Below are 7,001 nucleotides of genomic sequence, written 5' to 3'. Positions count from 1 at the left end.
TAGTCATAGCTGCCACAGGGGGTCCCGCTCCTGCCCGATGGTATATGCAGTCTGTGTTCTCTCCATTTGCAAGAGAACAGGAATAGAAGGGTTCAGTCATCAATGATAGCATAAAATCGCATGACAGAGTAAGAAATAAGTGACATTTTTCCTAAACTCCATAGCCTTTGGAAGATAAGTACTAACGTCTCCATACATATCCTCCAAACTCTACTAAGCTTGATCGTGACTCGTGAAGCCTAGTCAATCTAGTGCTCTAATACCAGCTTATCACGACTCAAAAATCCCACCCCCGGGACCGTGATGGCATAGTGAAAATTAAATTGTAACGACCCAGCCGGTATTTCCCCCATTTCTACTTCTTTTGTGCTTTACAAATGTATTATGTCTTATCGTGTTGGTTCGTTCGGGTTCGGAGTGGTTTTGGAGTGAACTGAGACGCTTAGTCTCTTAATTAGAATCTTAAGTTAGAAAAGTCGACCGGATGTCGACTCGTGGGAAAACGACATTGGATTTGGATTTTTATGGTTGCATTAGCTCCGTTAAGTGATTTTGGACTTAAGTGCGTCCGAAATATGATTTGGAGGTCCGTAGTATAATTAGGCTTGAATTGGCAAAAGTTAGAATTTTGGCTATTTTGGCCAGCAGTGGAAATTATGATATAGGGGTCGGATTGGATTTTTGGGAGTTGGAATAGGTTCGTGGTGTCATTTTTAACTTGTGTGTAAAATTTTAGGTCAATCGTACATGGTTTGGTAGGTTTCGGCGTCGTTGTGGAATTCAAAAGTTAAGAAGTTCTTTAGGCTTGAATCCGGGTGTAATTTGGTATTTTGAGGTTGTTTTAAGGGATTCAAAGGTTTGACTAAGTTCGTATCGGGTTATAGGACTTGTTGGTATAATTGGTTGAGGTCCCGGAGGCCTCGAGGTGATTTTGGGTGGTTAACAGCTTGATGAGAGTTGAGGAATTGCAGCTAAAGCTGCTGCTACTGGTGTAACCACACCTGCGGAGTAGGAACCGTAGGTGTGAGCCCGCAGAAGCAAAGGAGGAGCCGCAGATGTGGCTAAGGAGGATCTGGGCAGAGGACACAGGTGCGATGGCATTCCCACAACTGCGATGGTCGCAGAAGGGGATTTAGGGGTGCAGGTGCGAGTTTGGACTGTAGGTGCGATGTAGTTCCCGCACCCGCGAAGAGCGTAGATGCGGTCACTTGATCGCAGGAGCGGATTTTTCCGCAGAAGTGGGGCTTTGCCTACAGATGCGGAAATGGAGCCGCAGGTACGAGAAGTCTGGGCAGAACCTATAAATAGACGACTTCGAGAATTTTCACCATTTTCATCATTTTTGAGCTCGAAGTTTGGGGTTTTTGAGAGATATTTCGGAGTAATCACTGAGGTAAGTTCCTTGTGCCTATTTATCTTCAATAATGGTGTTTCCCCACTGCTTTTTACACCTAATTTATGAGTGTTTGAGGTGAGATTTGGGAGATTAGGGATTAGGAATTGGAGAGTGCATTTTAGGGTTTTGGAGGGGCAACTGAGGTCGGATTTTGATAAATTTGGTATGGTTAGACATGTGAGTGAATGGGATTTCGGGTTTTGTGACTTTCATCGGGTTTCAAGACGTGGGCCCGGGGGAGCGGGTTGAGCCGATTTTGGATTTTTGACTATAATTTAGTAGTTTCTTGTGAAATTGATCCTTTTGGCCAATATTGATTATCTCGTACTATTTGTGGCTAGATTTGGGGTATTTGGAGGCAGATTTGAGAGGCAAAGGCATTTTGAAGTAGGATTTCTGCGCGGTTGAGGTAAGTAATAGTCCTAAATCTAGTTTTGAGGGTATGAAACACCGATAATTGGTATGATGTGAATATTTGGAGGTGACGCAAAGGCTAGGTGACGGGCGTGAGAGCATACACCGTGAGGGATTATGACTCAGTCCGTCCCGTGAGACTGTAAAGTTGAATAGCCATTGTTATTACTTGTTTTACCTTGTCTTTAAGCAATTGACTGGCTTTCATGTTAGAAACCATGCTTAGGCCATATGATATCACTGTTGGGACCAGCAGCTATCGTATACTTGTTGAATTGACTGCTAATTATTGTCTTGTACTCAGTCACAATCTTACTTGTATGTTATATCTAGGTTCCCTCTCATTTCTTGTTGATACTCGTTGTATTCTCTATTTGGGCTAATTATTATGATATTCTGTGAGCCCGAGGGGCTGGAGAGGTTAGTGACTGAGATAGGTCCTGAGTGCCGAGCTGCGAGCTATGAGGTATATGGATCGGGTTGCACACCGCAACAAGCCTTCAGGCTATATATATATTATTGGATTGGGTTGCACGCCGCAACAATATTGGATCGGGTTGCATGCCGCAATAATACTTCAGGCTATATATATATATATATATATATATATATATATATATATATATATATATATATATATTATTAGAATGGGTTGCACGCCGCAGCAATATTGGATCGGGTTGCATGCCGCAACAATATTGGATCGGGTTTCACACTGCAACAAGCCTTTAGGCTATATGTATATTATTGGATCCCTCCGCAACAATATTGGATCTGGATGCACGCCGCAGTAATATAGCGCTTGGGCTGAAGGAGCCCCTCCGGAGTTTGTACACCTCCAGTGAGCGCAATACCTACTGAGAGTGTGTATTGAGGGCTGAGAGCCGAGAGTATAACCTGTTGAGATGACTTGAGTGACTGCTGCCTTGAGAGGATGTACTTGCTTTTATTTATTATTTCACTTAGTTGTTATCTCTTGTTGTTGTGAAAATTCTGGAAGATTCATATCTATTTTACTTGAGCTCGAACTGATTTGACTTATACCATCGAATTTGAAAGCATGTTCACTCTTTACTGAAAACTATTGAAATGATCTGTATTTTTATAGCTCGTCACTACTTCCCAGTTCCTTGTTTAATTCGGTTACTTGCTGAGTTGGTTGTACTCATGCTATACCCTGCACTTCATGTGCAGATCCAGGTGTGTATGGTTCTGGCGGTCGCTGAGTTCGTGCGCGAGCTGACTATCGGAGACTTACTAGGTAGCTGCCGACGTCGGCAGTCCTTGTTTCTCCTTTCTTATTATCTTTTCTCTCTTGTATTGGCATTTGGCATAGACTGTAGTAGACTCTGTTTCTAGATTGGTTGTTAGATGTTCATGCCTTAGTGACACCCCGATGTCGGACTATCATTCTGCATTTGTGTTTTGGGTTTTTACCCCGTTATTATCTAAACCTTCAGTTAGTTTAATTGCTTTAGCTCACTTCTGTTATATATTGAAAGCATATTAAGAATGTCGGCTTGCCTAGTCCCACGATAGGCTCCATCACGACTGGTTAGGTATTTTGGTCGTGGCAAAAGTAATAATGAAGAACCCACAATAACTGAAATACGTTCAGAAGTAAAGTGCGGAAAACTATAACATCTGAAATATCTAATACAGCCCGAATCTGGTATCACAAGTACACGAGTTACTAGAAGTTCGACGAATAGAATCTGAAATAAATACAATTGTTTTGAATGAAATGATCAGTAAAAGAGGAAAGAGGAAGGGGACTTCAAGGTCTGCGGATGTCAGCAGATCTACATCAAGTCTTCTGATGTGATAATCTGAGCTAGTGCACTTCACGTACAGCTGGGACTAGTACCAAAATCTTCACAAGAAGTGCAGAGTGTAGTATGAGTACAACCTACCCAATGTACTCCGTAAGTGTTGGGCCTAACCTCGATGAGGTAGTGACGAGGCTATGCCAGGACACTCACGTAATTAAACTTGTACAAACATAGAAATATGTACCAAATAGAAACAAATAGAGATTTAATATGTACAACTGGGAGCAGACATGCAAAGGGGGGACAAGATACGATAACTGCAACAGAAATGACAACATAAGGAAGTCTAATAAATCATCAACCAATAAAGACGGATAAACATACGGAATAAAGATGGAATAACATCACCCTTCCGGCTTTTACTCTCATCCTTACCATGAAATGATGACATAAGTAAATTGAAATGGCACGACATCACCCTTCGTGCTTTTACTCTTGATTTACCCATGAAATAATGAAAAGTAGATATAGATGGCACGGCATCACCCTTCGTACTTTTACGCTCAATCTTAATATGTAATAATGAATAAATGATATAGATGGCGGCATCACCCTTCGTGCTTTAATTCACTTTCTCACTATATAATAATCAATAAACGAGATAATTTAATTGCACAGCATCACCGTTATAATATAAATTCGGGAGATAAATAGTGCAATGAATGGGCTTCACATTCAATATGATGCCAAGATACCAAACCTCAACATTAAAAATACTTAACCATTACTAATAAAGCAATAATTACGGAAGGAATGATCAAATAAGTAATAATTTAACCTAAGCATGGATATCATAATTAAAAAGGCAACAAATCACAAGGCAACAAGTTCCACCGCATGCTTTATGCCAACAATAATGCATAAATGCACGTCACCTCACATATACGTTATACCCACACGTTAACCATGTAGCAAATAGGCAAACAAGTCCTAATCTCGCAAGTCAACGTTAACCACGACACTTACTTCGCTCAACAACCAATTCAAAGTTCAACTACGGCCTTGACTTTCGAACAAGACTCCGAACCAACCAAATATAATCAACCAAACGATTCAAAATAAGCCTTAGAAACTATCCACCAATGAAAGAGGTTGAATTTAGATCGTTATTGAAAAAGTCAACAAAAGTCAACCCCAGGCCCGCTTGGTAAAAACCTAAGGTTCAGACCAAAACCCGATCACACATTCACCCCTGAGCTTGGTTATTTAATTCAATTCGAAATATGACCTCAATTCGAGGTCTAAATTCAAATTTTACAAAAATCCCAAATTCTACCTAAATCCAAATTTCTACCATGGAAATCTTAGATTTAAGGTTGAAATCTTATAGAATATAATGGGTAATTGAAAGGAAGTAGATTAGAGTCACTTACCAATGAATTTAGGAAGAAATTCTCTTAGAAAGATCGCCTCTAGGGTGTTTAGGGTTGAGAATTTGAGAGAATGAGCTAACATCCCGTCTATATCAGCTTTTGACCAGGCGCAGATGTCGCAATTGCGGCCTGGGATTCGCATTTGCGAACCCCACAAATGCGAGATATACTTTGCAAACGCGAAAAAGCTCCATCTCTGCTATCATCACTTTTGCGATGATTTGTTTGCAAATGTGAACTTTGGCCTCAGCAAATGCGACCCTTTGATCGCAAATGTGATCCCTTGCCGACCCACTCATTCTTCAAAAATACGAGGAACTCATTCCAAAATGCGAACCTGACAGGGATTTGAAAGTTTGCAAATGAAAACATTGACCTCGCAATTGCGAGATCAGAGGCTCCACCAGAACCAGATTTTCACCAGCTATGTTTCTTAAGTCCAAACCACTCCGAAGCCAATCTGAAACTCACCCGAGCCCTCGGGGCTCCAAACCAAACATACACATAAGTTCAAAAATATCATACGAACTCGTTCGCATAATCAAAACACCAAAATAACACCTAGAACTATGAATCAGACACCAAAACGAATGAATTTTCCAAAGAAACTTAAGAACTAACATTTTAACAACCGGACGTCCGAATCACGTCAAATTCTGACGTTACAAAATTTTGCAGACAAGTCAGAAATATAGTAATGAACTTATACCAAATTCTGCAAACAAAATCCGGACCCGGTAGCAAAAAAGTCAAACTTCGGCCAAACTTATTAATTCTTTAAACCTTTAAGCTTTTAGTTTTTAATAAATTGCGATAATTCGAGTTAGGGACTTCCGAATTCGATTTCGGACATACGCCCGAGTCCCAAATCACGACACGGACCCGCCAGGACCGTCAAAACACTGATCCAGGTCTGTTTGCTCAAAACTTTGACTTAAGTCAAGTCAAGTAAGTTTTAAGGCACGATTTTGCATTTTATCACATTTTCACATAAAAAGCTTCTGGAAAAAGACAAGGTCTATGTACCCAAACCAAGGAAGGTTAAATGGAGCTAATCAAGGTTATAAAACACAGAATTTAGTGTTATAACTATAAATGACTGTGATGACCCAAAATGTTATTTTTAATTTAGACATTCATTTCTATGTTCTAAGACCTCGAAAAGTACTATTTATCATTTCTCAACTTGCGTGCATAACTCGTATAATTTTCCAAAAGTTTTTATGTGAAAAACAAATAGATTAAAATGTGAAATAGAGATTTAAAACTCAATTGAATTGACTTTGGTCAATATTTTGAGAAAACGAACTCGGATAAGTATTTTGATAGTTCTGGTAGATCCGTATCATGATTTGGGACTTGGGCGTATTCCCAGAATTGAATTCGGAGGTCCCTAGCTTAAATTATCACCATTTAACGGAAACCAGAAATCTAAAGGCTAAAGATTTTTAAAGTTTGACCGTGAATTTGACTTTATTGATATCAGACTCGGACTGAGATTCCGAGAGTTAGAATAGCTCTGTTATATCATTTATGACTTGTGCGCAAAATTTAAAATTATTCCGAATTCATTTAATTCGTTTCAACACAGGTTTTTTAATGTGAAAAGTTTGAAACTCATAAGTCCGAATTGAGGAATGAATTGTAATTTTGATTTTATTTGACGTGATTCGAGATCCCGAGAAAGTCAATATTATATTACGGGACTTTTTGGAATATTTGGTTGAGGTCCTGATGGCCTCGGGTGAATTTCGGATGGTTAACAGAGTTTAATTTGGATATTCCAGAATATTTTAACGTCGTTTCTTCAAGAATAAGTAGTATCACATTAAAAAAATGAGCTCCAAATTCAGTTTTGATTGAAGCATTAGATTCGTATTAAAATTTCTGAGCCATAGAAAAAAGAATCATCGAATTTGGACATCGTATGAGAGAGTTATGCCCATTTCCGTATCAGAAAATATTTCTCGTCATCGTCAGCATCCA

Source organism: Nicotiana tabacum, chromosome 13 (genome assembly GCF_000715075.1).
Source record: "Nicotiana tabacum cultivar K326 chromosome 13, ASM71507v2, whole genome shotgun sequence".
Lineage (NCBI taxonomy): Eukaryota > Viridiplantae > Streptophyta > Magnoliopsida > Solanales > Solanaceae > Nicotiana > Nicotiana tabacum.
Note: the sequence above shows the minus strand (reverse complement) of the source record.